This window comes from Borostomias antarcticus, assembly GCF_949987555.1.
Source record: "Borostomias antarcticus genome assembly, chromosome: 6".
Classification (NCBI taxonomy): Eukaryota; Metazoa; Chordata; class Actinopteri; order Stomiiformes; family Stomiidae; genus Borostomias; species Borostomias antarcticus.
Window position 1 is genome coordinate 3071613 of NC_140239.1, and position 23017 is coordinate 3094629.

A 23017-nucleotide genomic window follows, 5' to 3' on the forward strand; every position below is an offset into this window, starting at 1 on the left:
TTTAGCGTTAAAAGTGTTAAAAGTGGTTTTGGTGGCTAATGCCGCTAGTTAGCTAACATGTAAATGTTACTAGTTGGTATGTTAATGTCACAAGTTGTCACCTTAGAATTGTCAGTATTGAAATAATAATTAACAAACTAATATCTTATATCTAATATCTTCTGTCATAACTGTTAGCACTACCAATAATACTAAATATAACTATACATATATATTTATTTTTTAAACTACTCTAAACTACTACTAATGGCCTACAAGCCTACTCATGACGTGTACAGTTTTAATAAGCTCAATAGCTCAAAATAGTTATAAAAGGTATCAATATTAGTTTACAGCCTGAATGCCATTATGAATAAGTATTTGAATATAAGGAACGACAGTAGTTGTGGTGTTGGTATGGAAGTTGAGGTGAGTGCTACTACTGTTATATAAAGGATGCCTGTTGAGAGGATTAGCCTACATTAACAGATCATCACTGCAGTGGTGTAAGGGTTAACAGTAGTATTAGGGTTAACAGTAATCTTATTGTTAGAGTTAGGGTATGTAACATCTACTGCCAGTACTATTATAACTACTAACTATTGTAAATATAACTACTATAAACTCTATTGCTATTACTATTATAACTACAAATATAACTGTTAGCACTACCAATAATAATAAATATAACTAAATATTAAAAAACGATTATAAACTACTATAAATAGCCTACCACAGTTAGTACTACTGGTACTAAGTAGAAGGATTACAAAATTCAACTAGTGTTACAGTACAAATAGGGTTAGAATTCATAGGCTAATGAAGGTGCTGATAAGCCCAAGTTAATTTCAGAACTATGATGCCTATAACAGGATATTGAATAGATTTTTGAAGCCACCAACATCTTTTTAGCAGTCACAGCTAGCTCAAGAATATGTAGCCTACATTTAAGTTCTGATTTGTTAATGTCACTCCTTTTGTTAACATCGATAAATATCAGCAGACATCAGTTATTGCAATCCCCAGCACATACTACACAAGGTCAGGTTCACAGTTCAATGCCACAGGCTTTATTTTTCAGGCTTTATTTATCGCATTTTACTGATTGGTTGTTGATTGGAAGCTTGTGATATCATGATGGTCTCACCAGTCTAGAGTAATTGTGATCCTGCTTTAGGTTATCCTGAGGCTGAGTAATCGTGACTGTGCCTGCCTTAGGTTGTCCCAAAAGTTTGTACGTGGGATCTTACCCGTCATTGGCTAACCAACCTTCCATACTCGCCTATTGCAGGATACCAGTTTCACTTTTAGGCTGAGTAATCGTGACTGTGCCTGCCTTAGGTTGTCCCAAAAGTTTGTACGTGGGATCTTACCCGTCATTGGCTAACCAGCCTTCCATACTCGCCTTATGCAGGAACTGATTAGGCATCAGAGACTGATTATACTGTTGGTTTTAAATGTTTTGTAAAGTTCATATAAGGAGGTGCAGCAGGGGTGTGGTAACCTTTTGCTTCCAATCTCGTTGTTTTGTCAATGTTCATATATCAAGAATCAAGTCACAAGAGTCCATGATTGAGGAGGGGTAGCATGGGGTCCTGGTGTGGTAACCTCTCTGCAGCAGGAGAGCAGTAGAAGAGACTGGCTGGTAGGCAGAAGCGCAGTGGTGTTGTGGATCCTTTTACAGGGGGCTCTTGCAGGGGCCTTCTCTGCAGGGGGCTCTGGGGAAGGCTTGGGGATGCAGGCTGCACTGATGGAGGTAGGGCGCCTCTTACGCCCGGCTCACACGCTTGCGTTTGATGCGTCAACATTGACGGATGGCGGAAGGCGTTTCTGCCGCACGCAACAACAACCAATCACATTGTCCAAAACTGCGCTCGCAACAGCCGAGTATATTCTCCGAACCTGCTAGCGCGAACTATTTTGAAAACCCACCCGGCTTTTCGTTTAGTGCTGTCATGGATGCTAATCTGGTCGAACGTGTGGCGATCGTTTATGCATTGTGGTTGAGTCAACGTGAACGTGGTGCCCGCAGGTATTGGGTACATCCTATCCTGAAAACAAACAATTCAAACAGCGATTGTCCTCCATCTTGGTATCGAAAAATGTGAAAATCCCGCCTTGCGATGACGTCTTTCTCCGTCAAGACATCTGATTGGTCGGCAGCTCCGGCAACGCATCTGAAAGTTGAAATTCTTTAACTTTCGACGCTAGCAACGCAGGCAACGCAACGCACCGGGACAACAACGGAACCAGAATGCCATTCGGCTGCGGCCATTGAAAGTGAATGGCATCCGTCAAAGTTGACGCATCAAACGCAAGCGTGTGAGTCGGCCGTTAGACACCAACACTCTCTCTGTGTTCCACCTGGGCATCGACCTCTGGTCGGCTCTCATCAATGAACTCCACCTGCAACAAGACACATTATTCCAGAGTGCATCCCAAGGACAACAACTAAGAACATACAAAAATGTGATGATATAAAACACCATTTTCTATTTTGACACCATACCTTGAAACAACTTGACTGGTCGTCTGAGGGCTGTAGGTACAGACTGGGACTTGTCCTGGGCTAGTTCCACCTTGCATGGCAGTTGGGGACAGGCTTGGCAGCCCCCCTCTGTGCTGAGGTGGGTGTCTGGACCCCCTCTTTCAAAGTCACCCTCTGCTGTGAGGTGGGATCCTCCGTCCGTCCCTCCCACCCTCCCAGCCTCTAACTCCTTCACTCTCTGTGAGGCTGGGGCAGCAACGGAGGACCCACCTACTTTGGTTACATTGAGAGTATTGTACATTTATGGTAAATTAAACTTTTGCTCTGTCAAACTGTTCTGTTAAACTATGCTCTTTCAATCTATACTTTCTTACACTACTTATCTAAACTTTAATCTACAGGTAAAATCTTTAATATAATACTTAAATAATTTAATCTAAACTATGCTGTAATACAAAAAGGTTCCACAAATGTTTGCTTGAATAATGTGGCTTCAAAAAGGTCTTGCTTCACAAGTCGGGCTTATTTTTGTTAAATTAAGTGATATGTAGAGTAAAAGAGTATTCTCTTTTAGCCGCTAGGGGGAGACGTACACCTTTGAGTTAGATGTCGTTTGTTATGTTTCGTCTAGTTCTAGCTGGTCTCAGTATGTTTGCCGACAGCTGACGATGGACCTTCGTTGTTTCACAAGTTGTGCGTAAATGTAATATGTGAGTATATCATTCACCATGTTAATGTCTGTACACTGTGATTCTTTGTATTGGTAGCAGCACTGTATCTGTGGAATTTAGTTACTGCCAGTTACCTGAATTAGCTACTTAGCTTCTGTTTTCTGAGCTACATTGCTGAGCTAGGTTACATTCTTACTTTGTACCATATCTTACAGTATGTGATATTCATTTAGTAATATTTCTTGTGTTATTATAGTAATTCTAATAATGTAAATGCATATCCAGATATATTTGTAATACAAGCTTTATTTTTGATTGTAGGGATCACCATCCCCGCGACCGGAACTGCACTAATTACATCGTATCTTCACCTACTCAACCAGTTAAATTCAAGAGAGGAAACTAGCCTTTCATACAGTAATACTTACGAGATGTGGGAGGTTAATACGCAGTACACAGGGTTGTGATAGCTGTAGTAGGTCTGAATTACACCAGATTGGAGACAGTGCTGTGGTCGAGAGATGAAAATGTGATCGAGGAGGTGTTTTTCTCAGTGGTGGCAGTTCTGATCAGTTTTGTGTATCCTCGTGACTGAAGGAGCGCAAAGATGGGCTTGCTCTTGTTGTTGGGCATCAGATCCTCGTTGAAGTCTCCACAGATGATGCTGGGATGGTGATCTAGTATCTCCAATGAGTCCAGGAGGTTGCACAGGTTTGGTAGGAATTGTGCAAGACTGTAGAGCGGAGGTCTGTTAATGGCAGCAATCAATGCATTCACTGGGGCTTCGACCTTGACAACGAAAAACTCTAGGTCCGTCACGTTCTGAAAGTACTGAATGGGTCGTACCTGAAGGTTGTTTCTCACATATATGGCCACTCCACCACCGCTTCTTTGTGCTAGATGAGGGTTGTTTGTGTATGACACATGCCTGTTGCGTTTAAACATGCTGTAGCCTTCCAACTAGGGATTATCTGCAACCAGGGAGCCTGACAGGTGGGTCTCTGTGAAACACAAAATATCTGCAAGGCACAACTCATGATGAGTCTTGATATCATCAATATGTGACAACAGTCCCTCCGTGTTGTGATGAATTACTGAAAGTGTGGGAGTCATGTTTACTGTCTGAGCATTTCTGAAGAGCGGCATTGCATTGTCTAATGTGACTTTCCTCATGTCTCTCAGGGACGTGGTGATTTCGGGAATAGCATATATTTTATTTTCATCAAAGTCGGTGATGTGCAATCCATGAAGTGAGGTAGTTCTACTCAGTGCCACATACGCCATCCCCGGCTCAAAAACTCTCTTCAATGAAACCACTGCGGACACTGTTGTCATGCCTTGGACCTTGTGAGTAGTGCATGCGAAGGCCAGTTTCATGGGGAATTGGCGGCGAAATACTCCTTTTCTGCTCAAGGGCTCCTCTAATCTCTCAATGTACACAACATTGTCAGGCCCGTTGGGTATCTTGTTTCGGTGTCTCTGTCCTGCACTCACATTGTCAAGCTGAAGTCCCAGCATGTGTACAACCGTCCTGCCATCCTGAACGTGGGTAACTATTCTGGCGACATTGCCAGAGGAGCCATTTACCAGTCCATCCTCCACATCAATGTTTTTGGTGAGCATCACACGAGCACCCTCGGCCACTTGCAATCTGTCTGCTAGATCTCCCTTGCGCCCTTCAAACGGTATACTAACTCTCTCCATCCGTCCTGTGCAAGGATCCTTCTTGTAGTCATCTGCATCAACATTGACAAAATCAGAATGGAGGACAGACATTGTGTTTGTGTTGTGCTTGTCCACCTCTTTGTTGGTAGAGAATATATGCAGCACTTCAATAGGCAAACTCACTGGGTCACTCACAGCCTGGACCAGCAAAGATATGTCTGCTTGAGATAAGGCCTCTCCTTTCTGTTTCACTCTGATCCTGTTTAGCAGCTCAGCAAAGGCAATGTCCTCTCTCTGTCGCATGATCTCTGTGAGCGTGATCATTTGGAAACGGTCTTGCCAAAAATCAAGCACGTGCTCCTCAAACACACACAGAGGTTTAGCGTTCCCAAGCAGTGGCAGTTGATAGAAGTCTCCGACAGCTAGAACTGACATACCACCAAAAGGTTTCTTGCTTCCTTTTATCTGTTGCAGCCTCCAGTTCACATAAGCGAAGAGGGGTTTGGAGACCATTGATACTTCATCGATGACAAGTATCTCAGCGTTTGACAGCGTTGCCCTCACTTCATCTAAAGTGTTTCCGAGCCCTTGGTATGGAGGCTTTGGGCTTCTGGGAAGTTTGAGGATAGAATGAAGCGTTTTGCCTGATATGTTGAAGGCAGCAGTGCCGGTGAATGCAGACAATAGAACAGTGGGCATTGACATGTCACTTTCCTCACAGACACGGGGGAGTTTGCTCAGTATCTTTGTGGCGTCTGTGTAGATACACTTAATAAGATGTGATTTGCCAGTACCAGCGCCACCGGTGACAAAGTAGAAGAACTGACCGGGAGTCTCACCATACACGCGTTTCATGCACCAGTCTCTGACCGTGTAGAAAATGGATGCTTGGGTCTGATTTAGGCTTTGGTACATCTTGCGCACAACTGCAGGGCTTATCTGTGGTCCCTCAATTAAGGGTACAGTACCTCCTCTTTCCACGCTGGAAGCCGTGTATTCAGGGACATCATCTTGTTCGTTGTGTTCATCAGGGTTTACTTCTTCACGTTCTGAAATGCACTCCAGTCTGACCAACTCTGTTTCAGGTGCCAGTGTTGTCCATGCATCCTCAATGGGTCCTTGTTGTTCAAAGTCCTCAATGGCTTTCTCAATGGCAGTGTTGTGTTTATCATACTCACACCTGTTTCTGTTGACAATTACACACACCCGCTCAGTATACTGTGTTCCCGGGAGTTGCACAGAAGCACCGGCATAAAATGATTCATACGACTGGAATCCATGACACTTCAGCTGTGCATCTGAGCGGTAGGGCAGGTAGAGTTTCAGCAACGTGCCATAAAACTTCTCTGAGTTTTTTGGCTGTGAAAAACAGGCATATCTGATGATGGCAGGTTTCCCCTTTGAGCGCTTTTGAATGAATCCTTTGTCGTTATTTAGTCTAATTACATTTTTACTGTTCCTGTGTCTCCCATAGACTACTGTGTAGGTTGATGCAAAGTCTGCCATGCACATTGTTTCAAATTCAGGTGTGTGGGGCCTGGCTTTGTATTTGTCTGGTAACCCTGACATCCAAACATCCTCAGAGTCTGGCGATTTGTTCTCCAGGTATTTAACAGGAAGGCTCATTCTCAGTGCGTCGTCATCTGTGGGTATGTATACAACGCTGCGTGAACAGGATTTCAGCTTCAAACTACATGTGCGGGCAACAGCCTCCTGAGCGCTAACCTCTCTGTTTTTTGAGTAGGCCTGCATGATCTGTTTCATTTGTTCCCGATCAGATGTGTTGGCTTGACTAGTATCTTTCATTACTGTCTTGAGATAGTCGCTCATCTCGTGCTCTGCTTTTGAAATATAGGACAGCATGTACATAATGCAACAGTAAGGATTCAGTATGAATTGGATATCCATGTTGGCATTCCAAGCCCTCAGCAAGTGGGGATTATATCCGTTCACCCAACAGTCTTTTGGATCACGCTTCATGACAATCACGCTGGCGTTGGTCAGTGACTCCACATTGTCTACATATTCCTCATAGCTTAAGTTGCATTGGGCGAGTAGCTGTGGGGTGTTTTCAAAAGTAGCTTTGGGGTCGTTAAGCAGGTCCCACACAGGTTTCAGTTTTGCTTTAGCTCTCTCTGGAGTCAACCCTGGTTGTTCATTGGCTTCACTGACCTGTGGTGGCATAGGTCGAGTTACCATTGTTTTCCTCACAGGCGGTTTGGGAAATCCAAATCTGCAGTGTTTGTTGCCTTTCTTGCATGACTTTGAATGGTTTTTGCTATGAGTCTGGACCTCTGTCACAATTTTATATAGTTCAGGGTCTGCATTTTGGTCGGGCAGTTTGCATGTTATGTACTTGTCAACAAAGTCACATACTTTCTGATCAGGGTCTTCCTCAAATACAGGTGTGTTCTGGCACCAAACCAAAAGATGGATGTGAGGAGATCCACGTGCTTGATATTCCACACGAATGAAGAAGTCTATCACTTCACCGATGGGCTGTGCAGGTGACATGAGAAATCTCTCATCAGCGCATCAACTCTCTTCTCAAACATGCGCATGCAGGTGACGGGGTTACTTCGCAGTATTTCACATTTTGTGGCCCAGTCTAACTCTGAAAAGTCTACCTGTTGACCCTGTTGTGCCTTTATTGCTGTTATCACTTCAGGCCATCTCATTTCTGCTGCGCTGAACGTAAGGAAAAAAGTTGGTGTTACCAGTTGTCTGAGCATGGAAAACAAATCCCTTAGTGTTTTCTCCCAGTAGGCTGGAGTCCCTCTCAGTGGTGCCATAAATCTGGTTACATCTTTGTTCTCCACCAGCCTCTGAACCTCACGTTTGTCCTGCAGCAATCTAGTCCTTATTCTGCGTCCATCTCTGGTCATGGGCTTGCCTTTTCTGAGCTGTATGGACATACTGGAGGTGGCCATATGCATTTCTGTGACAAACTGTGCAAAAAATATATAATTTGTGTCCATAGCAAAACGATTGTGGACACAGAACAGCCTCGCCTTGAAATATCCGCTTGGCGATAACTTCCTCATTCTGTTGACCTCATCTAAGGTGTTCAGTGGGGAACTGAACGGGGAAAGCCATAGCCTCCAATTTAGGAACTTTAAAAAAGCTGACTGGTCTGTTTCCCTCAGCAGGAGCGATACAATAAACACTGTCACTGTAGGTTAACATCTCATGTGCTATGTCAGCTGGCTGAAGGCACGTATCCAGGGCAACACCGGGTCTCTGCTCATCTACATCCTGTTCTGAGTCAGGTGTCTGATTATCTGCGGTCACATTTTCATCAGAGGGCAACATTTCAGTGCTGGGTTGATCTGAGAGATTTGCCTCCACAATTATTTGTTCCTCCCAGCTGTCCATTTCCATCAGATCCCTTTGGTCAAAGTTGTCAACTGCATCACTAACGTCAGGCTGTGGCATATCACTGTTTTGCTGCTGCTCTACAACACTAGCTTGCGCCTCTGTCCCTTCACTGTCGTCACAGTTATCAAAATCCATCAGGTCCAGTGCTATACTGTCAACAGTTTGGTCACTAGAGGAGGCTTCATCTCTGATAGATATGTCCTCATACTCAGAATGGATCTCTTTCAACTTTGATAAGGCTGTTAGAACTTTCCTCATGTTAAGTGTCTGGAACTGGTAATGGCCTTTGTAGTTCATGCGTCTTTTCAACTTAACTTTCATGAGCTGAGATTCGCTATCGGGTCTCGGTAATGTATTCACAGTCGCTTCCACCTCTGAAGGTACACACACCACAGCGCCATGTATCGCTCTCTGTTGTCCTTTGGGAAGGGTGATGATTTTAGCAAACGGAATGTGTCTGGCTATGACGTGTCTCTCAAGTATGTTCAGGTCACAGTTTATCCAGTTTATTTGCCACAGCTAGGGAGGGCATGCTTCCTGCCTTGAGATGATCATGACAAGTGAAACAAATCCACTCTTTCTTTCTCTCACTGGGTACTTGACACTCTTGTGCACCTCTGCATTCATCATTACAAACATGAACATAACTTCCTGTCAGGCAAGCTGCAACCACATTAGGATTTTTTGTGTAATTTGACCTGATGCAGGATCGTACTTGATTTGGAAATGATGCTTTATGACAGACTGTGCAGACATATGTGGGTCCGTGTTTTATTTGTGTCTGAAAAACGGCTATAGCTTTTTCAATCAAAGAGTTGTCAATCTGAGGGGTTAATGTACAGGTCTGTTGCATATTCATCCTTTGATATTTTATTTTTATTTTCATTGCAGATCGCATGTTATGAAGGATCCTAAATGCTGCTTCACTGTGATATCTTTTGTGAAGGTTAGAAGCACAGTGCTGCCTGTGATGCATTCAGAAATCTGTGTCATTTGTGTACCTGTATTTCATGCGTTGTTTCTGTTTAAGACTGTGATGCATTCTGAAATCTGTGTCATTTGTGTACCTGTTTTTCATGTGTTGTTTCTGTCTAAGACTGTGATGCATTCTGAAATCTGTGTCATTTATGTACTTGTTTTGCATTTGTTGCTTCATAATTTGTTTCTGTTTCAGTCTGAATGCAGCCTCGTTTGCATAACGGTCTGTGATGTAAGACTTTTGTCTGAACTGGAAGTCAGAATCTTGACGGTATCGACTGGTTATATATGACTTGCTTCTGTCTATAGTCATCATCTTGACTGTAACGACTGGTTATATATGACTTTTTCTTCTGTCTATAGTCATCATCTTGACTGTAACGACTGGTTATATATGACTTTTTCTTCTGTCTATAGTCATCATCTTGACTGTAACGACTGGTTATATATGACTTTTTCTTCTGTCTATAGTCATCATCTTGACTGTAACGACTGGTTATGTATGACTTTTTTTTGTTCTCTGAGAGCTGTATTGTTTGCATACTTCTCTCTTTTTTTCATCTTTTTAACTTCACTTCGTCTGACTTTGTCTACCTTTCTGTCAGTGATCCTTTGCAGTTTCTTGTATTTTTTCCAAGAGCAATGCCCTCCTCTTTAACTTTTTCTGTTGCTGTTTAGTCAATTTTGACACATCTGGAATACATTGCTTGCTTAGGTTTGGCATTTCTGATATAGGTCGTTCCACCATGTTACTTGAGATTACCTGCATCATATTTTCATTTACAGAAGAGTCGGTGAGAGCCGAGAGCATGTGTGGGGTACTCAAGTTTGAGGTTGGTTTATTGTGAGTAGCATCACGTGTGAGGGAAGTTAATTTTGATGGACCTGACATGTCATGCTTAGCTTGTGTGACATCGGAGTTTATCTGAACCTCCTGCTCGCCTATAGGTGATACACCAGTAGCATCTGTGTGAATACTGTGATTCATGTTGGGCACGTCATCACTGTGAAATAGCATGGGAGTCAGTTCATATTGACATGTAGGGGGTGTTTCTAACATGTTACGGCATTGGACAAGCCTCCTAATCATATCACTCAAATGGGTGAAAGTAAGTGTTAAGGCAGTGCCGGCACTTTGCATGCGGTGGGATAGTATGGGTTAACCACCAGGACTTCTTGAGTGTGGATCAAAGAAACCATACCTTCCTGCCTTGTCCCTAAATACAGCGATGCATGATCCACCCATTATCAGCAATGCGTTGTTCACATCTGATGTCAAACACTGAAGTCTTTCTTCCAGGTTCAGGTAGTCGTCTGCGCCTTCAGGTACAGGTGCTCTAAATTCGCCATACTTGGAAAGTAATTTCTCCACACTGTACTCTTGCCTACGTGCAGCAACTCTCTCTGGGAGCTCATCACTAGCCAAATGTATGTGAACATTGTTTGTCTCATTCCTAACACGTCTATACATAACATCACCCTTATCTAATACAAGGTCAAGGTCTGCACTTGTGAGTTCTAGATTCTCTTCAAGGAATGCAAGAAACGTGAGGGAGTTGCAAGACACTGCTTGTTCCGAGAGAACTCACCATACCTCAAGGATGCCTGGCTACGGGACGCTTGCACACATGTAACATCAGACTGACCTCCCTGTTGTACACAGCCAGCATAAGACAGCTCTGACAGATTTACCTCTCTGCTTCTCACTGGACCATGAGACTCAACCTTTTCTGCTGATGTTCCACAGTCGGATTGATCCAGCTTCCTCCAGCGCTCTTTTGCAGCCTGAGATTTCTTAACCTTCTTCACCATGGTCACGAGGAAATCAGAAAATGAACACAACCTTGATGTAGACTATCTTTTAATTTTCAAAACAGCTTGAACAGATTAAATATGATCTTTTGATGATAATATACTGTATTATAGACAACTGATCGTTTGGAAGTGAAAAAGGGTGTACAGGCAGGTATAGCACAATCAAGGCTTTCTCAACAAGGCAGGTATAGCACAATCAAGGCTTTCTCAACAAGGTGTATGGCACAATCAAGGCTTTCTCAACAAGGTGTATGGCACAATCAAGGCTTTCTCAACAAGGTGTATGGCACAATCAAGGCTTTCTCAACAAGGTGTATGGCACAATCAAGGCTTTCTCAACAAGGTTTATGGCACATTCAAGGCCTTTTCTCAACAAGGTTTATGGCACATTCAAGGCCTTTTCTCAACCAGGTTTATGGCACATTCAAGGCCTTTTCTCAACCAGGTTTATGGCACATTCAAGGCCTTTTCTCAACAAGGTTTATGGCACATTCAAGGTCTTTTCTCAACAAGGTAGTAGGTGGCACAACCGAGGCTTCTCAACAAGGGTCCGCACAATCAAGGTGTTATCAACAAGGGGATCGCACAATCCAGGCGGGGGATGGGACGTTCTTTAAAAGGGGGGTAGGGGAAGATGGGACATACTTTTCAATAGGGTGAAAAACAGGCAGAGTATAGAGAGAGTGTCGTTTCTTTTTGTCTTGACTTGGAAAGAATCTTCTGGAGAAAAATGCAGTTTAAACCAAATTTATTGAGCACGCCTATACAGGTCAAAATTCGGCGGAACTGAATTTCAACAAGGTGGCACCCGAGTTGATATACTTGGCTTCAGGCCAATGAGCACATGACAAACAATTTTGCATACGAGGGAGGTACATTTTAACACAGATCTGGTAAGCTTGTCTTTGTATAGGTCAATTGGTGTCACTGGGCTCTGCCCCCCTCCGGACATGGGGCAGTCTCAGGGTTCTTCCTTTGTCATGCACGTTTCAACTGTACTTGAAACAACCTCAGAGTTGTTCTCTCTTTTGTCCTCAGGAGCAAAGGAATGTTGACTCAGGACAGGACAATATGTTGTCATCTAGATGATAAACTAATTAAGTTAACCAAGTTCCTACTGAATTGAAGTTTATTCATTATTCTTAGTAAATGGATTACTAAATGAGAGTATCCAAATGTATTGATGTAATACCATATAAAAATATACTACATATCCCCCCTTCGAGGCGTCCTAACGCCTCGACACAAAACAACAGTAAACATAACAAACAATTCCCCAAAACACATACAAATAACCAAATCTTCACACAGCAACAAAGCAAATCGGGGGCCAGAGGTTACTAGCACTTAGCCCCTCCGAAGGAGAACAGCCCTCAGCGCTGTCTCATCTCCTCTTTCCATGCTGGAGCAATCTTCAGACATCAAACCCCCAGGTGTCGCAATCCTCTCTGACACCCAGAGAACAATGTCCGTAGCAAGATGGCAAGCTCACCCCGTCCGAAACAGGGAGAACACTCCAGGAATGTCCAAGAATGACCCTCAAGTCATCCGTGACTCCACACAGTTCATAGCTTCGTGCTGGTGAGGGGCAACCACGCCTTGGTAGCCCACTAAATGCACTCCAGGATAGTCTGAAAACATCAACACAGAACCACACAAAACACAGAACATCCTATAGACATAGACTAAACCTAAATTACTACAAAACAGAACAATCCAACCAAGGAGACGTGTACACACACCTGAATCAAAAACACAGGTGAAATGTAGACGACCCCCTGCTGCCTGATTAAACAAGAGAACAATATACAGACAACAGATGACCGTCAGCCCCCAGGATGGCATAAATCAGGCATGGCTAGGGCCGGCCCCCAGGGTCCACGGTACCTGTAAAACAACACTCAACACAAACCGAGGTTAATGACAGAGGGGAAGGCCTAAAGCCAACTCCTCAATAGAATGCATAAACGAACAGCTTATGGCCATTCATTGACTATTGAAACACAAACTCTTAAATCAAAGTGAGAAACATAACCTATTTGAATTGACTAAACAGCTTTGTAAACCAATTATCTAAACTGATGTTATATGAAACCATAACTGAATACTCCTACTATTATGAAATTCCTGTAATAAACTGAACTTAGCATCAAATCATTGATAACCATTCAACACACATGACTTTTTGTTTTTGTTTTTCTGAACAAAACGATGGTTCATACTCTAGAGTCCATATTCAACTAGTTTGCTTCTATAATAATCTTCTGGAGACAAGTGTTTCTCCAAAATGTCACAGATGTAATAAAAAAATATTCCTCATCACTTCAACTTCAATAATGAACTCAGGCTCAGAGGTGACAACGTAGGTTATCACCGCTATCATTCTCCTAAAAAATTGATTCTAAAAATGTAAGAAATACTTATTGTATTGTAAATTGCTGATGACATCTAGCCAATGACATGTTCAACTTCCTCTTCACCCCCCCCTTTTTTTTTTTTTCTTTTTGAATACTTCAGAATGAATAATCTCCCCCTGTCTGAGGCTGTTGGAAAACAGGGAACGGGAGTGAAGATTACATCATTGGTTGTTGTTTTCGTTGTCGTTCTGCAAAACAACAGCTTGTTTCTACTCCTCTTCTATCCTTTTTCCATTCAAGAGCTGACTTTGAGTGAGTTTCCTCTTCAGCTCAGCATCTTGTTCCTTCAGGGTCCGTTCCTTCTTCCTGTAATGCTCCACTAGATGAGCAATATGATCAATGTAGATGTTCTTTACCATAGACCCAAGACCAACCACTTCCCCCAATTTACTCCTCACTGACTGAGGCAGACCTTCTTGGAGCTTCAGTCGCAGCATAGCGCGTTCCAACTTGTGCTCCTCAGGGTCGTTTCCCATGAGGTCTCTCCACTGTTGGTAAACTCGTGCCGCATATGCTCTGGGATTCTCTGTGTCACCTAAGGCGTTGAAAATGATATCGTCTGGGTGTACATTGGTAGGGAACATCTCCTTCAGGGTTCTCCACAAACGCCCTCTATTGGCAGCGAAAAGTTCAGCATCATAAATCGCTGTATGAGCACATCTTCCTATTCCAGCCTTTTCTAGAATTTCTTCCATTGGCGGTACTCCTAGTACTGATGACAAGATCCTCTTAATGTCACCCATGGCGAGTGAGATGCCTTGTGATAGCTGATCAATCTTTGTCGTCCAGGGATAAGCGCCATCTTGGAGAATTGGCAGTTTATCCAAGATTGCAGACATGTCACTAGCCTGCCAGGGCTTGTAGTTCATATGAGCACCACTAACCACCACCGGAAACATCTTCCCGTCACCTTTAGTCTTCCTCCTGTTCTTCTTTTTTGATTTACTTTTCTCCTCAGGTTTACTCGGTCTTGGACGAAGGTCATGTTTTTCCAACTCCTTTTGCATCTGACGTGTTTGTGTCTGCATCTCTGACTGAACTACAGCAAGATCCTTTAATGCATCTTCCAAGTGAGTCACATCCTCACCCTTTTTAGCTGCATACAGTTCAGATTCAAGTTCAGTCTTTGATGCATTAATGGAATCCAACTCCTTTTCCATATCTCTCAGCTCCTTATTCACCTGTTCCTTGGCCTTCGCACCATCATCTGAGTCAGACTCCTCGCTCTCTTCTTCACTACTGCTACTAGAGTCTGTTTCTAGGCCCTTTCTCCCTCTCTTCTCAGCGCGTGCCATAATCTTTCTAATACTTTCATCATATCCTCCAATATCCACTCCTTCATCTACAGAAGAGTCACTGTCCCTTCCACACTTTCCCTTTTTGTTAATGTACTTCTTCTTCTTCTTTTCAGCTGGTGTCGGATGCTTATCTAATTTCTTGGTTTTGCGCTTCACATCAAGATGAGTTACAACGGTCGTCCTGGCATTTCCCTTCTGCATAATATCATTATTATCATCTCTGATCACATATCTTCCCTCAGTATTTAACACAAGTAACTGTGTATAAGCCATATTAGATTCCCTCCTAATGTCATAAGAATGCGTAGTCTAAACTTAATTCATGTGGGAGAACAGAGCATCACTCACTCAACAGCTTGTCCGTTGTGCTGTTGACTTCCTCTATTTCGGTTGGAGCTATAATTACTGCTTCTAATGCTGTGTTCTGTATCCGTCCCACTTTACTGAACAGCGTCAAGACTATTTAAGATCCTCATAACTTGATAAACTGTTAACAATTCAAACTATCAATAAACCTATTAAGAATCTAACACTATAAAAATGAAGCTTTATCAATTATGTAATTAATAAAGAAATGAACACTCAATCACTCACGGACATAGGACACTTCTTGCTCTGACTAAAACTTCCTAACCAGATATAATCTTGCTCAATCTCAACCCTAGTCTTCAGCACAGGGAGCGATCGGTCCCATTTAAGCACTTTTAATTTTTGCAAATTAAAAACCACAAGGCCCGGTTTGACGCAAGCTTAGGGTATTGTGCACCAGAGGACAATCCCCTCATTAATCGCTGTATGCCAGAAAATAATGAATTAAAATAAAAAATATTTTGACGTAGACATCGAAATGTCCACACCACTTTGCCTGTCAGCAAGTTGAGTCCTACTGTCCGTCCACTCAGTCCTTTCACTCCACACACACACAATATGCAAAGCGTAATATATGTATGTACGTCTATATCGCTCTACTAAAGCAACGCTTAAACTGGTGTTTATTCTATCAAAAACCAAGACACCTTTAAACCAGATATCCAACAGACCACCAATCACTCAAGAACCAAAGCTCATCACCAAACCATCTACATCCATTTAACAATTAAACACCCTCAAAACCACTTATATCCAGTATCAAGTAGAATTATTATATATATAATACTTATAATAATAAAAAGTTGAATAACTATAAATAATTAATCAAGTAATCAATAAAATATTGAAGAGTTAATCAATTAATAAACTAACCATGTATCCTTATTATCAAATCAAGTAACCAAACCAATCAATCACCTTATCATAAAACACCAAGCCCTAAATGCAGGTCAACCACTCAAAACAATTAAATCAGGTGATCAGTCTAGTTCAATTAATGAGCATTAATCAGCAATTCAGGCTTACTTTTCAAGCAGGTGATGGATGGGTGGATGGATGGCTGGTATGGACAAAAGCTTTTCCGGATATCACTGTAAACAGATTGACTCAAAGGGGAAAAACCAATTAATCACCAAGCAATGATAATTAAAAATAAATGTGCTATTAACAACCCATTATTCTAAAGTCAAACTGTCATAAAACACACGAATACTCAAAACAAATATAGAAAGCGGTCATATCTAACAATGGCCACGCGATGGCAGCATAGGACAGCAGAATTAAAGAAACAACACAACCCAAAAAGCGGTCATATCTAACAACGGCCACGCGATGGCAGCATAGGACAGCAGAATTAAAGAATCAACACAACCAAACCAGCGTGAACTGCTACCTATAAATGACCACTAGATGGAGGCATAGGACAGCAAAATTAAAGAAGAGAGAATGAAATATGAACTGTCCCTCACCTTGGTTACGCTATTCCATCCACAATTTATTAAAGGATTGAGAAGGATTTAAGTAACAAAAGGGTATGATTGACTAGTGGATTGCTGCTAGGGTTTGAGTGCTGATTAACCGATTTCTCGATCAGTGTCCACCTGGCCCGGATTCAGCAAACACGTATGGATTTATAAATTAACTTATTCTAATCTAATCCAGTCGTCCCATACACCGCACGACCCACTGGATGAATTATATGTCCCTAATTTCTAAAGACAGGAAAGAGAGAGAAATAAGAGAGAAAGAAAGAGAGAGAGAGAGATAGATAGAGAGAAACACAATTGGGTGACTTCACACTGTCCTACGAACCACAGCACAACCCCCCTGGCCAGTGAACGCGTTTCACCGACCCCCCTCTTCACAGCTGGTTTATGAGGGGGGAGCTTACAACTCAGGCTACGGGGAGCAGCTTCACCCACAAAAGACAATTAAAAAGGAAATATCAGCCAATATTATTTACATTCACTCAACTTTCAAACATACAATGGATCCAACCAACAAACACACAACCTGAACTTAACTCAACGCACAAAACCCACAACGCACGCTCTCATTCACTCTCTCCGTTCACACCTCAACTTTCACACCTCTCACAGCTGGTTTACAGTACACCCCCACGTGGAAGAGAGAACAAAGGTGCAGGCACACACACACACACACACAGGCCTACAGTCTACACACACACCCACGTGGAGGAGAGAACAAAGGATCTCTATCCCCTCAACATCATTCAGAAAGTAAGAATATCTACATTAAAACTATAAGCAATTACAAGAAACGAAAGACCGGACAGCTAAAACGTACTTAAAACGAGACATACAGGACTCCGGTTTAGCCTGCTTTTACATACTGGTACCTCACATTTACAAAAATATATGCAATCCTATGCATTTAATTTAACCGGTTTTCTTTAGAGACATGGAACCCCACTCTGGAGCTCCCGTCTTATCTGAACTCTGCGCTTTGTATGCGTCTTTTTTAAGACCATGCCCATACCAAGTATACCAAGTACTCAGCGCAACAATGCGTACACAATTTAATCTATTCTCCTTATTTATTGGAAGTTCTTTATGGCGTAAGCATTAAATAATTTGCAAGACGGTTTACCTCGATCAAGACTCGCGAAGTCGTTCACCCTTGTCGTCCTTGGCCGTTAGGTTCACAAAAAGTTAGTTGATCTCGCTGTCTTTCAAGGGTCTTGGAAATCGAGCTAGAATCGCCATCCCATCGCCATCGTCAATATGTCGTTTCTTTTTGTCTTGACTTGGAAAGAATCTTCTGGAGAAAAATGCAGTTTAAACCAAATTTATTGAGCACGCCTATACAGGTCAAAATTCGGCGGAACTGAATTTCAACAAGGTGGCACCCGAGTTGATATACTTGGCTTCAGGCCAATGAGCACATGACAAACAATTTTGCATACGAGGGAGGTACATTTTAACACAGATCTGGTAAGCTTGTCTTTGTATAGGTCAATTGGTGTCACTGGGCTCTGCCCCCCTCCGGACATGGGGCAGTCTCAGGGTTCTTCCTTTGTCATGCACGTTTCAACTGTACTTGAAACAACCTCAGAGTTGTTCTCTCTTTTGTCCTCAGGAGCAAAGGAATGTTGACTCAGGACAGGACAATATGTTGTCATCTAGATGATAAACTAATTAAGTTAACCAAGTTCCTACTGAATTGAAGTTTATTCATTATTCTTAGTAAATGGATTACTAAATGAGAGTATCCAAATGTATTGATGTAATACCGTATAAAAATATACTACAAGAGAAAAGATAGAGGCCAAAATGTGGACAGCAGGGTTGAGGGGGGTGGGATTTGAGAGAGTCTGGCTTTCCCAGCAGCAGTTTTACCTGAAAGAAGAAAAATAATATAAGTCTCCTTGTGATAGCTCACATTCATTTAACATAACATTTTATCATGTATTTGTCAAAATAAGGTTATGAACAATCGAGCGGGGGACAAAGGTATATATATTTTATTTTTATTTTTTGAAAATGTGTTAATTGGTCAAAACACTTCAGCACTTTGAGCACACAAATTACGGTTGAGGGTAACTCGGATGACCAGCAGTATGTCAGAGAGAGTGTCTGATAAGCCAGCAGGATGAACCAACCGGAATCACGGCAGTAGTATGCCAGGGAGGGAGGGGAGAGAGTTTGTATTAATATAGGGTTGGAGACAGTAGGCTGATCAGAACACATTTGCTACATAGGTATAACTTTCATGGAATGTGCAGTGCGTAGAATTTTGAAAGTATTTGGTGTAGCCTTGGCAGAAATTGAATATAACATTCCTAAGTATGTTTTAATTAGTGTATAATCCCCAATCTGCAACATAACTACTAGATGCAGTCAAAACACCAATTTAACATGCCTGTGGCAAACTGGGACACAGCCATACAGCATGTCCTGTTGTGAGATAACCTTTACCATGAATAAGTGGATGATTTAAGTGTATTGAACTTACCTGAATCACTGTCAAATCTGTGAATAAAAGAAAGAGAGCAGGTAAGGACACATTCATTGAAATGCATCCATTATTGGGTATACATGTCAAGTTGTTTTACTTAGTTAATAAAACTATCATATGAAAGTATTCTGGTCTCCGAGTCTCTATCCGCGTATTTGCGGGCGTACTGGCGCCTGACAGCCTCTTATCAAAGATCAGTTTATTCTTCGCTATGTACACACACTAGACATTTGACTAGGGTAATGGCATACGCTGATAAAGACGACGGGACAGTGCAGACTGACAGTGTAAATGCAATACAAAGAATCCAGGGGTTGATTCCCTTATCACAAAATACCACAAGCAGCGGTCCTTAACACCGAGACAGCCATTGTTGGCCGGTTACGTTATAGAGCCAAGTGAGCTAGCTAGGTAACATTGTTTCCCAAGCCAACCAGCTAACTAACCTTACTACCAAACAGATGTACCATGCTTTACTGTCAGACATAGCATACTGGTAGCTAACGTTGGCTAACTAATAAAACGACTATACACTTGCTGTCAACATCACATAGAAAGTTAACCAGACAGATGTCGTTGCATATAGCCGTGTATGCCACCGGCTAAAGCAATTAGCACTTGTTGCAAGCGCTAGCTAACCTTAGCTAGCTAGCGGCTAACGTTGGCAAAACTTTACTTTGGCAGATTCAGTTTATAGTTTACTTTGTTTACGTTGGTTTAGCAACATTGACAAGGTGTAATTATAATATATGGATATATATATTGCCATTTACTTGATACAATCGTTCTTTTAGCTACTGTACCACCTCACCTCGTCTGTTGCCAGGCAAGACAGATAACAGCTTAACAGGACGCACGCGCGACTCCCTGTAGGCCGTGAAGCTGGTCACATTGTGTGCCACAGTAATCGCGTGTGTCAAAACAATTCCTGTTCATAGATCAGACATATAGAACTGTGTTGCAGTACTTACTTGGATATTTTGTCTGTATATGTCCTCCGTCTCCGTGGTGCACATAGTACATAGTAATCATTTTAACTGGTACAATGGAAGTGGCTGGTACAATGGCACCTATATGGTACAATGGCCTATGCACAGGCGATATTGACTATTGCAAACCATGGATGGATTCAGACATAGGAGAGGATCCTTGCCTTGTGATTCCATCAAAAAGTCACGTGGCTTTATTCTATCCCTAAATGTTGTTGCTATTAACAAATCAGATAAAACAAGTGGTCAAGTCTAAAACAAGTGTCAAAATCAACAACTGTACTACAGAGGACAGTCAGTTATTACAAGTTACACTATCACAGTTGTGTACAGCAACATTTCACTGTAACTGTACAGTACATTACATAAGACAAAGAAATCTTGAATCTGAATAATGCCAAAGACACTTCAACTCAAACACAGTCTCATAGGTTTGTAACTTTAATGTGCACACACACACACACACACACACACACACACACACACACACACACACACACAACACAGACACTTCTGGGTGTAGATGAGAATCCCCAGCATGTAGCATGTATTGGTCCACTTCCAGACCCTCTAATAACGTTGTCTTACTGTGATGAAGAGAGAGGCACGGAGTCAGACATGCAGATCAGGGCCCTGTACTACGAAGCTAGATTACGGGGTTAGCACGATAACTTCAGGTTCAAGCCTGGTTTATCCGTATCATGAAAGTTAGGGTTAGGGACATCTTGCTGTCACCTCTTTCAATGGAGAGAGGTGTGGTGTTCACCCTCAGCTGAGAAGGGGGAGAGAAAACAGAGGTACTGGTCAGACAAGGGAGGAGAGGTGCATCATAGCTAACAGTAATCTTCATCTGTCTGTCCTCATCATGCTGATACTCATGGGTTCAGTTATGAGAACAGATTGGAAAAGACAGACGACACTGTAAGACCAGTGTCTCTGATTGGCTGTGGGAGGTTCTGACCTCATCATGAGGGTCTTGTAGACGGACTCACTGAGCTGGAAGGCGTGGTTACTGACAGCCAGGTTGTGTTCCAGGTGGGGCTTGCTGTCCTGCCCAGGGGACAGGTAGAGGGGCATGGAGCTGCTGGCATCGTCCAGAGGAGAGCTGGGATACAATTAAATTAATGCCATCATACTGTATAAATATGATATGAGATGAGAAGGGAGGAATTGTTCCAAATTGTATGCAATTACAAATGTTGCTGAATAAAACAAATGTTCAGTTTGGTGCCATCAATTATCTTAATTTCTCAGATCCCAAATTGTTTTTTAAATGTTGCAAGAATTATTGCTACATCTGTGTCTAACTGCAATTTCAGAACAATCTGGGATGGTAGGTCTCAACTTCTAAGTGATCAAGCTATATTAACACATGTAATGTACGTTCATATTGGTGTGTGTCTTAAAATATGAGTTGGGCCGTTCGTTTGAGGAGCATGACATGGGCGTGTTGTTTCAACGACCTTTTAAAGCGTTGCAGCTTGTAGGCTACTCACCTATGATGATCAACATCGTTACTGGACTGCTCTCTTGTTCATGACACCCATACAGAGAAAAAAGCTAACGTTTCTAGGTAGCTTGCTTTGCACGTTACATTAGTTATTACAGCTAGTTAATCACCGCTTTGTACTCATACTGTTAACTATACGTGCAGTAGGCCAACATCGTGGTTGGATAGTTAGCTCCACAGTTGGCTAGCTAGGCTATGCATGGTTTTAGTTACCTTAGACTAGCTTGGCTAACGATAGCTAGCGAACGTCTCATCCGTTCGGCTGTCAAGCTTTTGAAAACAACGCATAAAGTATAGCCCACAACGCATAACACATCTCACCTTCAGTCACGAACGATCCATTATTTGTCCATGAATGTCTCGAAAGTACGTGGCCAGGCTCAAGTGATGTTTCAGCTACCTCATATGCTTCAGCGATTGTGTCTAGATGAGATACAGCGAGCTACCAGCTACGGCCGGTGTAGAAGGACGGTAAAGGCTAGTTCCCATAAACTCAGAGGCCGGGTCTCTGCATTTATGGGAACTAGCTTTCTAAACAATGCATAGAAGTGACAAGATTTTCGCTGGACATAAACTTTTTTCCCCCCATTAGACTCCGGCTGGTTTATTGGTCAAAACAACCCAATGTAAACTACATATAAATATTAATAATAAGAATTTTGTAAATATTTCACAATCCCCTTTACCTTAGTGTCCGTTATATTGTAGCATTACTGTAGGCTACATGGTATAGCGCATATACATTAATGCGCGCGACACTAGGCTATATGACTCCTGAGCAAGACATCTGACATCACTCCAACTGATCTTCGAGAAGAGGTGGGTTACTCACTAATAACGTTTTGAATTATTATTTGATTATTTTTAACAAACCACTGTTAGACTACTTATTGTATATAATTAACAATTTACTACCTATGGAAAGTGGTATTCAAGTTAAAAGCCTCTGTTAATAAATGTCAGTTTGACTAACTACGCTGACGTGAGGCAAAGTTTAATTTTGGCTTGTTAATTTAGCCAAACTAGAACTAATAGGTTATGTTTAGCTGTAGGCTATATAGGCTACGTTATATTATAATACTGTCAGTTAGATAAATAGGTATATTAGGCCTACCAAGGAGAGACCCATAGACTACAGTAGGCCTAGCTAGTTAAATAACCATAGCGTTACTGACAGTAGGCCTGTTGCCTACTGTCGTCCTATGTTGGCAGTAGTCTTTTTAATAAATAAATAAAATGCCATTACGGGCAATGTCAACCTCAAACTAGAATATTAGAGAGGAACAAATTCCGTTAATAGCTAGCAAAAACTAACAAGCTGTCAGTGTACCGTTAGCCAAACTGTCATTCAACAACCAACATCATTTCTCGAGCTGCCATCATATAATTTCATATTTCGCGGGCGTGGCGCGAGACATACAGTAGGGTACCACGCACTACTGTGAAATGCCATATAGATGTCGCACGTAGCTCCATTCGTTC